General features: G+C 34.9%; 1 protein-coding gene across 1 annotated transcript in view; it reads right to left on the bottom strand.

The window, feature by feature from the left end:
- The window catches only part of BAZ2B (bromodomain adjacent to zinc finger domain 2B), a 433,092-nt gene that overhangs the window by 307,603 nt on the left and 110,627 nt on the right, over nucleotides 1–14,862 (bottom strand). The window contains exon 3 of the mRNA XM_042994501.1: nucleotides 9,600–9,959. The gene's annotated coding sequence lies outside the window, so the exon portion shown is untranslated. The remainder of the gene's footprint in view (nucleotides 1–9,599; nucleotides 9,960–14,862) is intronic.

The following is a 14,862-nucleotide window of genomic DNA, read 5'->3' on the forward strand; positions in this document are numbered from 1 at the left end:
TTTTACAATAAGAGTTTTGACCCACAACCTCTGTCTGTTACTGTTGCCTGGCAGACCCTATTTCTTCCACTATGCTACACTAACCCATAAAAGGAGAAACATATCATCCTGTGACTTACCGGCTGCTCCCTGATTTTTTCAGATGCTCAAGATTGGCTTTGCTGCTTCATATGTTGCCATAATGGTTTATGTCAATAGTAATCCTTTTCCCAGGGAAGTCCAGAAGTATGTTTCAATAACCATGTTATCATGGAAACCACAAAAAGATGGTTAAGCGCGGCTTCTCTCTAAACTCAGTCACTAGACAGCCTTTTATTTCCACTCATTTCCACCTCTAATTTATCTCAAAACACATCATCGTACAAGAAATACTTATGTAAAAGTTTTAAGGTTTTCTTCTGACCTGTCTCCTGCAAGTAAATATTCATCACAACATTGTAAATAAGGAAAATGAAATAAATGTCATGGTCTTAGTGCAGCAATAATGAAGTTAGGAAAAGTCTAACCACTGAAAATTAAGCGGTTATACATTTGTGAAGTTTTTTGAATCTTTCCTTTTCATACATTAATTTTTTTTTTTTTTTTTTTTTTCTGAGAGAGCGAGCTCTTATAGGCACAAGCATGCGAGCAGAGGAGGGGCAGAGGGAGAGGAAGAAAACCTTAAGCAGACTCCACGCCCAGCCTGACCTGGGGCTCAATCTCATGACTTTGAGATCATGACCTGAGCCAAAATCAAGAGTCAGACACTTAACCGACTGAGCCACCCAGGCGTCCCAATCATGCTCTCTATTTTTAATGGTATTTCTATTAGTGTAATTCACTACTGATGTAATTACAAGTAGGGGTTATAAATTTCTTTTTGTCCTTATGGATATTCCTATTATTGGCAGTTCAGACAGTTCCACCTTCTTTATTCATCCACAGTAACTACAAGAGGGGAAAGTGTTTTTTGAGTCGGTTATCAAATCCCCTTGGAAAGCTAGTTCTTCACCAGTAAATGGAGAAAAGAGAAAAACAGATGCCCTCTCTTGCTCAATGTTCTTAGCAAGTACAATCATGCATTATGTTTCAAAACAAAAACAAAAACCACTTATAAAGCAGCGGAAAAGAATGAAGGAGAAAGGAATGGTTCTGATTAGTCTCACAAGAAACACAGTATTTCAATAACTCTGATCAGAAAGGACAGTTTTGTCAATTTTAAACTGGTCTCCACAAACAACAAGCCTATCATTGAAAGGGATGATTTGAAACTGATTAACCCATCTTCTCCAGAAAAAGCAGAGCAGTCATTTTTGAAAGCAATGGAGGAAAAGGATTCCAAAACATTTTCTTTTCTTCAGGGTAACCTCAAGAAGGTTGCCCAACTACTCCAGACACCTAATAGACCTAGCTTTAATTTATTTGTTCTATGTGGGGCTCATAATGCCCTTCTTTTATTGCATGCTTTCTTCCTAATCCCTAAATATTCAGTTTACTCATTTTTCTAGGTCAAATTCAATGCTACCTAACCAAAGAATCTTTTCTAATGATTCCAAACCAGAAGTCATGTCACCCCTATTCTAAGCTTTCACAAACTGTCATCCATAGCTTTTTAAGAATACTGAATACAGCATTCAGTATAAACTTGATGAATGAAGGTAGTTCTCCCCTCTTTCCCCCTGTTATTAGTACTAGGACAATAAAAGTGTATCAAATATCTGACTCCCCTGTGGTTGTCATTACTGAGTCAACTCATTTTTCAAGGAATGGCTACATTTTCTACTGTTTTGTTGAGTTACTAATATTTTAAAAATTGACTCCATTTCCTCATCTTTCTTTTTATCTAAATATAAACATCTGTTGCAATGAGAGCCAAAAAACGTAGACAAATAAAATCCCAAACATTCATTCTGGTGAAAATGTAAGAACTTCTTTCCTTCTGATTTATCAAGAAGTGGGAGAGGAAGGGAAAGAAAACTTATTTGAATTTTACTTCCTTTTATTTCCTCAGCTTATTCTGTGATGAGATTCCAAACAGGAAAATAACTGAACAGACAACAGTCAAAAGACACAACAGACAACAGTCAAAAGGCACACACACAAAAAGAAGATTTATAATAATTCATGAAATGATCAATGTAACCTCAAATGATGGCAAATTAACTGCGTATATAAAGTTATTATCCGATGCAACTCAAAACTAAAACATAACACATCGTCCTTTAATAACCTCTGAATTTATTATTTAGAAAAAAGTACAGCCTACTATCTGTTAGATTAAATTTGGCCATATATTCTGTTATATTACCAACACATCCAGCCATTTGTGAAACCAAGAAAGAGTAAAATGCACTCTTAGGAGTGGTACTCAACCTTGAAGTGCTGAAAGCTACTTCATCATCTAGCATGGGGACAAACACATGCATGCACATGTGAACATAACACTATGTTGTGTAGAAGGCTCAATATAATCACCATCCTTGTAAATCACTCAGGTATCCACTTATTTTAACATACACAAATCAAGGCAGAGCTCCCTGTGATTCCTACAAGGAGAGCGGAAATCACATTTAACACCTCTCCTCCCACTCTTCTCATTGAAAACTTGGGATTCACAGGTTTTCCCTCTTCTTTCAGTCACTACCAGGCAGCACAACCTGCGGGAAACTATTACAGGTGGACTAGTTTATACATATCATTTAAATACTGTAGGAGTGCAGCTGTGCTTAATATTCCAGAAGTGAGCCAAAAAGCAGAAAAGACTCATTAGATTTCTTCTAAAAAAAGATTAAAGTAACTTCCTGGTTTTAGGATTAGCATTACTCTAATCAAAGCATAATGTCTTGCTGATTTTCCTATCTTGTCTTACACCACTCATAAACTAAAAGTATTGTCACTTTTCTATGTATTATGTGAAATTGTTTTACAGGCTAATTAAGCACAATCTATTGCATGTGTTGTTACCTAAATCTATATATAACTAGCAAAATAAAATTAACAACATTTTCAAATCAGAGATAATTCAGTTACTCATCTATGAACAAAAATTATAAAACATATTTTCCAAAAATTACAATGGTGGTGTAATCTAGCTTTGTTTCCTTTCTGGCCAAGATGAGATATATGATGGGTAATATATTATTGACCTTTTACACTTGGTTCTTTCAAAGCTTCTTCATTTTATTCAGCATTTAGTTTAAATTAAATATTTAAAATTGAAGCTGTTCTGTGTTGCAGACATAGCTAAAATGAAGAGCTTCTGTAGCAGCAGTGACCAGATTTTAAATGCAGGTAGATCAATAAAAAAAAAAAAAAATCACCAAGCACAGGCTCCATGTGTGAGTGGAATGGTTTATAATAGCTTGCAAATGACTATGTGCTTGCTGTAACCAGCTGTTCTTAAATTATGAATATGCAACCAATTCATGTTAAAGCCAAATCCCTGCACTATTTCTACAGAGAAATCCCAGTAGTTTTGCTTGTTCTACATGTTAGCTCTGTTAAGGATACAAATAGCAGTAAGCTTCTGAACAAATAGGACCAAACTATTGGCATTTCATGCACTGGGTCCATTATCACAGCAGGGGATGTCAATCATTGGTACATTCCTATAACAGCTCAGGCAATATGACAATGATCTCGTAGGAAAAAAAATCAAAATCTCTGCAGCATACTCAAAGTCCTTCTGACAACCTAATGCTTTCTTACTTCAGCCAATCAGAATGTCAGACCTGACCTACTAGAAGACTTGCATCAAGCCTGAAACATTTAAAAACATCAATCATAAAAACAAAGACAGGACATTGAATTATACAGTATTAACCTCCAGGGTTTGCATACAAAGACCTTAGATTTATTTATGTCCCAGTGAGTTAAGAGCTTCAGTACACCGTTCTTTACACCAAACTGACTGCCAATTTGATGAACCTCTCTGCCCTCAGCAGGAGTGCACCGTCTTTGATTAATGAGTGCATGCTTGTGGAAAAGTGTTAAGAGGAGAAAACAGAGGAAAAACACACAATTATGTCTACACATAGCTGAAGTACCAATGCAATAATTATCTTCAAAACAAATACTCCTTTTTCCTTACATACACATGCACACATGTGCACACACAAAATTAGTAAAGGTTCTTATCTGTATTACTTTCATTGTTATATCTAACATTTTTTTGAATGAAAGACATTCAAAAACCAAAGTACGAGTCAAATTTCATAGATTATAAAAACAACTATGTTAAAAGCATTAATGTAAAAAGATAGAAAACACCCTATCTTATATAGTAAATTTTTAGATATGTGGGATAAAAACTTTATTTTCACCTCATACTCTTATAAAAGCCTATTCATTTAAAAAACTCAATGTTTAATCTACAAATATCAAGACCATTAAATATTTTACACCTCAAACTGTATTATGAATTGCCACAATTCACATAACATTCAAAATAGATTTAAAAGTCATATAAATTGTTTTGGTTTTCTCTCAGCAAAGATATTGCCAATATTTTATAATTCCATATGTAATTATAAATTATACTCATTGCCCGTAACTTCAAAGCTAATATGGTCAACAGAAAAACTCATGAATGAAAGTTTAAATTTTTTATGATTCTTCTGTTTAGAATTGCCCTCTACCCAATGTAGGAAAATTCCTGCTTAAACAATGGAATGCTGATTTGCACTACACTATTATTAAGACTACATTACCTGTAAAAATGAGTTACGCATTGAGATTCCTTTTTTAAAAAGTTGACATTTAATATCTTTACCTTAATCCAGTTTATATGAGTATCTGCCTTGACACAAACATCTTATGAGTAAGTGTATTTCTTAAAAACTGAATCACAGGCTAAGGTTAACAGAATACTTTTCTTTTTAAGGAATTGTAAAGCTATTACATAAAATGAGTTGAGAAAGCATATTACCTGAAAGAAATCTTAGTAATGTGTGATCTATTTAAAAGGAAAACATCTCTATAAACTTATAATTTCAGGAAATCATAATTCTGGTATCACTCAGCATGTACTAAAAGTGCTTACAATTTGTTTATATTGTATAGGAAATCCTTCTAAGGCTATTTAACTTAGCAAATCATATATTCGCATCATCAATTTCACATTTTAATATTTTTAAAGGCATCCTATTTTAAATGTTATGAATTTTATGCTCTTTGAAAAACTGTTTTAAAGATTTAAAAATTAAAAATGAATAAATACTGGAACTACAAAAGATCTCCTGACATAGTGAATAAAGTATATTATATCCTTAAACTTATTATCCTAAAGATTTTTTACACAATTTTTCAAAAAATGTTTTCTCTTTTGGAATAATCACTTTATTCTTCCTCTTTTCTATCTCTTCTCCCACTAAATAAATAAACAAATAAACAAACAAATAAATAAAAGAAGTAGAAAACACTTAGGCACCAATGGGATGATTTGACACCATTTAGTACCATAGTCTGATAGTTGAAACTATCAATAAAAGTTATTAGTACAATAAAAATATAATTCCCATTTTAAAATCATTAGATGATCACCAATTATTTATTATCTTCACCTTCTTATACAGAAAATTAAACATAAAACTGCCTTTTCCTCAGCAATTCTTTTCTCTTCTGATTACCTTCTGCAACAAAAGTTTAAAGAAATATTTAATCAAACAAGTCAGTATTTATTAAATAAAGTACAATCTTTTAAAACCTTGTGGTATGAAATACTTAATTTTATATAATCAAAAACCTCTTAAAATACCTAACTAGGTAATTTAATTAATCCCTCAGGATATCAAGTATATTAAAAATCATTAAGATGATATAATCTCAACTAGGGATCAAAATCACATTATTTTGTTCGTGCTAAATCACTTCTTTTAGTAGTCCTAGCTAGGAGTAGGTCCAAAACTCAGAAATTACACCTTAAAATCTTTTTCTTTGAGAAATCTTTAAACCAAAAGTATTCAAGTTTAACACATTCTTTCACTAATTCAAGGAAGTAAGACAGAAAACAGAAACTTTCATGCAACTGTGATATCCTACATCTTGTATAGTAACACAAAAGTAGCAACAAAGACATTAACAATTGCAGTTCAAGCTGGGAGTGACTGTTCTGTTTCAATTCAATGACACCACTAATGGCTTCTTAGCAGCTCCATGAAATCAACCAGCTGTCAAGTTGATGCATCAGAAGGAACAGTTATGCACTCCCATAAGAAAAAGCAACACATCAGGATGTTTGGCAAAACATCTGCTCCTTTACACTGCAGTTCTATAATAAACATGCAAACAAAGAAATGAGAGAAAGGGCAACAGAATTAAAATTCCAAGGTTTCCATTACAGTCTTAAACGCATTTAAAATAAATGACATAAAAATAAAAACAAATTTCTGCCAACTTGAATACTTTTATTTTAAATCTCGAAAAATGCTAAACATAATTACTCAGATTCTTCTGGAAAGGCAAAAACTACAGAAAAATCATTTCATTTTAAAAATTGAGAGTAAACTTGTTCACCAAGAAAAATCATTATCATAATGTTATGTACAAAACTCAAAAAATAATACCAAAATATATCCTTCATTCAATTAGTACTTAATAAATTATGTCAAGTGCGTTTCCAAGACTGAATACTCTAAAAAATATTTTAAATAGTGTTTGAAAAAGTAAATGCCACTACAGTTCAGCACTAGCTTAACATATAAAACCAGTAAAGATACTATTCTCTGAATTTTAAAATATGTACCTACTCCTACTTTTCTCCAAACCATTATATGAAGACAACAATATTAAGTCCTGATAAATAACTTTCTTTTAAACGCATACTATTTGATCACTCCCCCCCCCCAAAAGACTCTTCTTGTTTGCCATTACAGGCTGAAAATAATTTTGATTACAGCCATTCATTTCAAACACTTGTAAAATTTTACTTTTTTCTATCTGAAACTTATAAGTGCCTCAATGTTGTCTAAATTATTGATTATGCAGCACAGTGACAATATGTACAGTGTTTACAATAGGTGTGAGACATCAAATGTACTTAACTACCATTTTCTTAAACTACTTATCCTCTGTTGCTTGCCATTTATAATCTGCCAAATCTTCTAGTCCTTTGTTGCATGTATAATTTAAAACCATCTGTTCTATGTGCTTTTAACTATTTAAACATTTTTCACCTACCTACAATTCACATAAATGGCAGACATTCAATTCAGTCAGGCTTTCTATATAGCGTTTTACATAAAGCAAATTCCAAGATAAATAGCATAGCAAACAACACCAAAGACGACTGCTACAGAGATAAAAACATACTACTACATACAATGTAAGTTCTTATGTGTTAGACAAACCTTTTCAGAATTGTTTCAATTACTTGTTTTTTGTTTTTGTTTTTGTTTTTTTTAGTTAATTGTAGTCAGTGTTTTTTCCCAACCCAGAAGACAAAGAGAATGCAAATTAAATACAGACAGTTTCATGTCCTTGTTAGAAGAGAAGTAAATATGCTGACTGAAAATGACTACAGGAGACAGAATTCCACTTTCCCATTCAATTTACAGTGCTTTTATTTATATACCAGTCAGTGTATCATTAAGTTTGGTCATGTGACCCACCGAACTTCTGTGAGGTGAAAAACTACGTTAGACAAGCAAATTAAAACAACACTATTTTTATTATTTATTTTTTCATAATGGCTGACAAGGAGCTTACAGCTTGAGGTTATAAAATATATTTTAAAATAAATTTTGTCTTTTAAATACTAACTACATTTTTACCAATCGTTTGATTTAATATCTGCTACTAAATTTTAAAAGTATCCAGTATCTCCAGGTATTTTCATAGTTGTTTTTGCAAAATGCAAGGAAATATGTAAAAAATAATTTAATTACAAAAGGGGATCTAGGTAATCTAAAGTCATTATACGTAAAATGTTAACCAAGCTGATTAAAGAAAAATCGACAGCAGAGTGGAGTAAATGAGAAAGGGAATGTGCTGATTAAAAATAACATTTGAAACCTTTAAAGAATAAAAAAAAAAAAAAACCAACACGTAGACAAAAGCTAGGTGAGTATCAATGACACTATAAAAGTTTATACCATTTTTTTTTTACACATTTTCCACCTGTTACCAAAACAAAACGTATAGACGCTGAGGGTTCATTTTGAGAGCAGAACCCAAAAATAAGCAGCACAACTTCTCTAACCAGTAAGTTACACGGTCCTTTAAAACAGGGAAAAAATTAAGCGAAAAATTGACTCTTGGGAAAATTTCTCGATAAAGTTTACATGACGTCACTGGGCCCCCTGAACATTCCCTAAACTTTGAGTCTTTTCCACACACACTTTTTTGCCTTTCTACGCCTTCTTACCCTTTCTCAAAAATAAAAAAGGGGAGACTTGGGAATAAAAATTGCCCAAGATGGCGAAACGCTTGTTGTTTAGAGGGCAGGGGAAAAAATGGAGGATATTGTAATATACACAAAGGGATAAATTTCAACAACTCGGCCAAGGACTGCAGCTGCTTCTCTCTTTATAAGGAAGCAACACACAAAAGATAAATACAGAGGGAGAGAAAAGAAGAGAAAAATCTCCCAAATAGCAGGGCCAGCTCTTACTCTGCAAACACTTCCTTCCTTTCCCAAGTCCCAATTCTGGGGTTCATGGAACTACTTTAAGGGGAGGGTTGACGCGAAAGAGAAAGGGGGGAGGGGAGCGACAAGAAGATTAAAAGCGAGGAAGAGTTGAGGGCTGGCGGCTGTTCTCGGGGAGAACTGCTAGGAGACAGACATTACTGTAGGAAAAGCTGTGCTCCTCTAACCTCTGTGTACAGACGTGCATCTTCCCAAGTATCCAGATCCTTTCCCAGTCCCACCTGCCCCCATTACACGCCCCGCGCCCTCAGACCATTTTCTGAAAACTCTGGAGCTCCAAGCTACCCAGAGAGAGCTAAAGAGGCCCGAACTGGGGAGTGGGGGTGCGCAGCTCATCAGTCCTAAAGGGAAGAGGGGGCGGAGGCAAAAAGGGGCAGCAGTAGGCGGACTGGGGTCGGGGGGGGGGGGTATATTGAAACTACCCCGACAGGGATTGGGGGAGCAGCGTATATTCCCTCGTAGGAACGGCGATCGCAACAGTGCCAGAGGTTATCGTTTGAGAAGCAAAAGTGTTGGCGGCCCCCCGAGCTCTGGAAGCCGAGAGGAGGAGGAGGCGCGCAGCCCCGGCGGCCAGGCTGGGCGGCCGGCACAAAGGAAGCGGACTCGCGGCGGCGGCGGCCCGCGGCCCTGCTGCACCGAAGTCCCGCACCGGCAGCCAGGAATAAAGTTTACATTCTCCGGAGACCGCACCCCCCACCTCCCACCCAGGACCGCGTCCTCCTCCCCCAAACTCCGCTCGGGACCCCGAGCACCGCCCCAGCCTTCCAGCCAGCACAACAAAGAGACACACCGACCGGCGAGGGTAAACAGCCGCTGAGGGCGAGCAGGGCGGGCAGGGCGAGCGCCGCGAGACCAGCAACTCCGGAGTCCCCGCTCGCAGGAGCGTAGTTTCTCCTGTTCTGCTGCCGCCGGCTCGGTAACATTTGCAATTTTCGACTTCACCCGCACCCCTCACACCCGAACATTTTGAACTCACCTTTACTTTCGAACTGAGAGTTGCGGTGGGTGGGATTTTTGTCTTCCCCAGATGGTTGAAGGTTACGATTTTTGTTTTTGGAAACCCTACCACCTCCTTATCTCGATTATTATTTTTGCAAGAAAAGTATAAAGAGAGTTGGAGTGGAGGTGAGATTTGTGATCGGGAAAGCCCTTGACTCCCTCCTTCTCCGCCTTCCGCCTCTCTCTGATTAGTTCCTATCCAGCAGCAGATTGAAGCAGGAGATGATTCTTCTCAAGGTTTGTTCAGCAGCTTCACTTCTAGGCGAAGGCTTCATGAACCAAGTGACGTCAACCAACAAGGCTTCTCTCTCTCTCCTCTCTCTAACAATGAAAGTTGCTGTTAACAAGGGAAAAAAGAGAGAGAATTGTTTATACCATTTCAGTTCCAATAATAAATGACCTATCAGCTCCTAAAGGAGCCAAGGGAGGGAGGGGGGTTACTTCTTTCTCCAAGAATACTATAGCTTCGAGTTTGCAACCGTTCCTTGTCCCAGGAAAAAAGTTAAGCAACTAATTTTTTTTTTGCTTTCAAAAGTAGGGCAGAAAATAGGATTGAAAACCTAATTTTAAAAAACGTAAACTGGAAAATAGGGAGCATAGATTAATCATTCTCACCTAAACTTTTTTTCTCGTAAACTCATAATTCGGTTGAAGTCTGTAAACCAACTAAATTAATATGCCAAGAATTCATGGATGTTTGGAACTCAAAAAGCAGGACGCAAGATGGTCCGGGATAAAACGCTATTGCCCAAACACGGGCAAATTAAACTAGCTGTAGTGTTGATGCACTGAAATAAATTTAAATAAAACGTTAAAACAGTAAGTCGTTTTAAAGTTATAAATTAAAACTGTAAAGGGTAATCTCAATTGTAGTTTTTCCCTCCAATTTCTGAGGTCAAAAAAGTGGAGGGGGAGGGAACTAATTGTAGGAATTGAGCATTTTTTAAAGAATCAAGTTAAGACTGGTAGCTCATTGCTCCATTTTTAAACTACACAGGAGGTATGCTTTTTGTCTACCCCCCAATCTCCTCCCAACTTTCTGTTTACCCTTCCATTTCTCCCTCACCCCTCAATTCCAACATCCTGAAACCAATAAAGTTGAAATAAAGGTGAAGCACACCCTATTCCCTCCTGGATACACCACCCCATAGCTTCCTAAAAATGATTCTTAAAAAGCCTTAACTTTGGCTAATGTTTTATTACACAGGAAGATATATAATTTTTTTTTCCCACTGAGGTAGTGTTTTTTCCCCACAACACATTAAAATCTCAAAGTTCATATAATAAAAAATTTCATGAGTTAATTTTCAGGATGAAGAGCAAGTGAAAGGCAAGCTACGGAAGAATAATTTGACCATATATGTGTATTTTGTCCATACATTTGTGGATAAATGTATCTTAAAAGATGCTATTGTTTTATGTTTCCTCTTCAGCCACTGGCTGTGATTTTAATTGTGCTGGAGGATCTTCATTAGTATTAACACATGGGGAGATTTCACAAAGCTGCTTCATTAGGAGGGAAAAAAAAGCTTGGCAGACTAGGTCTTTTTGCATGCACTGAGAATGTCAGCCTTACCTCGGTCATTTGTAACATAATAAGTGCAAGTACAATGATTGCAATGCAGGAGCACTGGGGGAAGGGCAGAAATACTGCCTGTCTAATAGGGATATCTGAAAAAAAGGCTGCTCATTACACAGTAAAATGTATGCTAAAAATTAGTGAAGATGATGTCTCAGGAGACTGATGCTAAATAAATTAATGTGCTGATATGTTTTTAATTATTATTTTTGTAGTAGTTTATTTCGTTCTCAGGATTCACATTGAGCAGCAAAGCTGCGCTAGCACTTATTGATTTTTTTTCCCTGCCACATTCCCGGAATACAGATTTTAATCATTTCACTACACCACACTCAGTAATTTCATTAAAAACTGGAACCTTCCATCCCCAGAAAAGCATTTAATTTCAATGACATACAATTTCTCTCTTAGCAGAAAACTGTCTCTACAGTAAAAGCTGGCCTAAGGTTCAAATGCATAATTTAATCCTGAGTTTTCCATGCTCTGCATTCCTTTGAAGCTATAATTTGAGTAACTACCTAATAACTGTAATAAGGACAATAATTTCCTTATAATATATTATTAACTCATATTTAATTAACTCAGAGGCCAAGCTCTGTACATGTATGACTGGGTCAAGAGTTCTACAATCTCAAAATTTACCAATAATGTTCCAGAAGAAAAACATAGATTAAAATACAAGTATGAATGCTATCATTTAGATATTCCAGCCAAATTAATATGCAAAAAAGTTCATGAATTTTAAATAATAGTGGTCATTACTCAAATAAACAGTATTTTAAAACATGTGGAAGGAAACCAGGCAACTCACTAATTCTATATATAAAGAATTATAATATTGATATTTCAAAACAATCCATTTCTGACAGTTTAATCACTAGATTTACTACTGAGAAAGTATTCAATTTTGAAAACATTTTTTTAAAAAGGGCTATATTCAAGTTGCCTCAATTTTCATACAGAATTCTCTTAAACATTTCTCTTAAAGTTAAATGGCACACTTGAGTAATTTAGATAACAAAGGATATTTAGATACTTCAAGAACAATATACAGCAAAGTACGTTTCAATTTTAGGTTACAGTAATATTCTGAAATGATACTGGGTTGAAGATGGCACATTGGTTTTCCAAACAATAGGTTTTATACGGATATGTAATTTATATTGCCTGCTTTTAGAGAAGAAACCTGTGGGAAAAACATTTGATATAATTCACTTATTACTTTGAATATATATCTAATCAACAGAAAAGACTGATACATCTCTAATAAAAATGACTAACATATAAAAATCAAAACTCATATTAAAAATTCCTATCATTCCTCTGGGTGATTTTAAAACCATAATCCAAAAAAAAAAAAGTTTTAAGACTATGTATATATAATCTCAAGTTGCCATCACATACAACACAAAGCTTTTCCTTGGTTGAATGATGGAAGTAACTTACACAAAATAAGACTTAAGTGTTGTCAAAATGTTAGAAAAAAGGATAAAAGTAATGATAATACAGAACTTGGTTTTACTGCCTACAAAATATTTAAAAACTATATATTTTATATTTTATTATCAAAACTATATATATTTATTATATAATTTGGAAAATATTTTTGCAATGCTCAGAGTTGAAATGCAATTAAATGTAAATCAATAATTAACAAAACAGTGGATAAACGAAAAACTCAGATTAACATCTAAAATTCATAAGGTGAATTTCTACATTTCAATAAAAAAAGCTTCAATTTATATATTTAAGTATATATTTAAAATAATTTGGTGCTTTTTGGGAGTTCAAATATATTATCTAATTTATACATTTAAAACTGATTTTTTAAAAAACAGCATACTAGAAATTTAAAACTGGATTATGCCAGTATTTGATACCCTCTTACTATGAAGTTGTGCTTATTTTTAATGATTCCTTCCTTGTTTTATGTTATCACATTTGATTGTTTCAGAGATTACAACACAGTCACAGAGTTGGGGGGTGGGGAGATAATTACTATAGTTATAAAATAATTTGGCTTCAGTAGCACTTAGTTCTTTGCCTAAGATCATCATCTAAATTAGTACTTCATCTTCAGAATTCTAAAATAAATTTAAAACACATCTTTTCTAATATTACTGATAACTATTTCTGAAATTCTATCTATGATACATACCTAACCCATGCTACCACTATATGCCACCACTAGATGTAAATTTTGCACTTTCTTCTGTAAAGTAGCATCTATTTTTAGGATCAAAATAGAACTTCTTAAATAGGTAGATATAGAGATAAAGATGGTCAGGTATCAAATTTATTACTATGGGTATAATACATGGATCTTCAAAGAGTAAGGAATTGACATGTACAGAGAACAAATTCTATAAAGGCTGACTACAAAAAGCCAAACGAATGAGAGATCTCAATAGTGGAACAAGCTGGCCACTGTCATGTCTTGTTTCAGTTTCAATCAGTACAAACTAATGAAGAGTTATTTGTTTTCATTCATTGAACAAACATTTGAGTGCTCGCTATATGCTATGCGCTCTGCTACAGGCTGGAAAAACATGAAAAGCTCATATTCTGGTTGATGTTGAAAGTGTGAAATTCCTGGGAGATTAGAGACTCACATAAATCATATTATAAAGATACAAATAATGAAGTTTTGTTAGAATAAAGAGGATGGGGCAACTAATTCTGACTGTGAGTCTAAAAAAGAGCTTTATCAAAGGGATGCCATTTGAACTGCATCTCAAAAACTGACAGCTTACCAGCTATTCGGGAAGGGGCAGATCCTAAGTAAAAGAAACCATAAGTTTAAATACAAAGAGCTACTAAGTCTGGTGCCCATCCACTAGTGAGAATACCAGTGCAACAGGAATTTCAGTGTGAGGTGTATCAGGGATGAAGTAGGAAAAGGAGGGTAGGATCGGAGAGTGAAAGGCCTGATACATACCATGGTAAGATGGCTGAATTTATTCTGAGCGCCAACAAAGGTGAGCAAAGGAGTGACATGATCAACCTTGTTTTTAGGGAGCAGCAACTGTCTAGGTGCATTGTCTAGTGCAAATGATAGACTGTAGTATGTAACGGTCCATGAGAAAGACAGTAAAAGACAGTGGCATTAGAGATTCAAAGTCAGATATTTTTGAGGTAAAATGTGGATTTGGTGACCAACTGAAAACACATAGAGTTAAGGGAGAGGAAGGACTGAAGGAAGACTAGTGGGATTTCTGGCTTAAAAAACCGGATAAATGGTAGAGTCATTTGTAAGGCCATTTTTAATGGAATTATCAGAATCCATTGCAAAGGTTTTTTTGTTGTTGTTTTTTCAATGTACATACCCAGGGACAATATCAAGAGATTCAGTAGGTCTAGGGTGGAAACCAAGTATTTCTTTTCCTTTTTAAAAGAACTCTGACAGTGCTTCAGATAAACACTCCTAATTAAGAACAGTATTATAAAATTGATTATAAAATTCAGTTGGAAGAAAAAAAAAGCCCTGAAAAAGAAGAGCATTGAAAGTGTGTGTGGAGGTCCCACATCGGATACTAAAATATGCTATATATATGGCCTTTATAATTTACATTTGGCCTTGGCACCTGAGAAAAAGACCAATGAAACGTAATAGAAAATTGAGAAATTGACCCAGGTGCATATGGAAATTTAACATAGATAA

Source organism: Panthera tigris, chromosome C1 (genome assembly GCF_018350195.1).
Source record: "Panthera tigris isolate Pti1 chromosome C1, P.tigris_Pti1_mat1.1, whole genome shotgun sequence".
In the NCBI taxonomy this organism is placed as follows: Eukaryota; Metazoa; Chordata; class Mammalia; order Carnivora; family Felidae; genus Panthera; species Panthera tigris.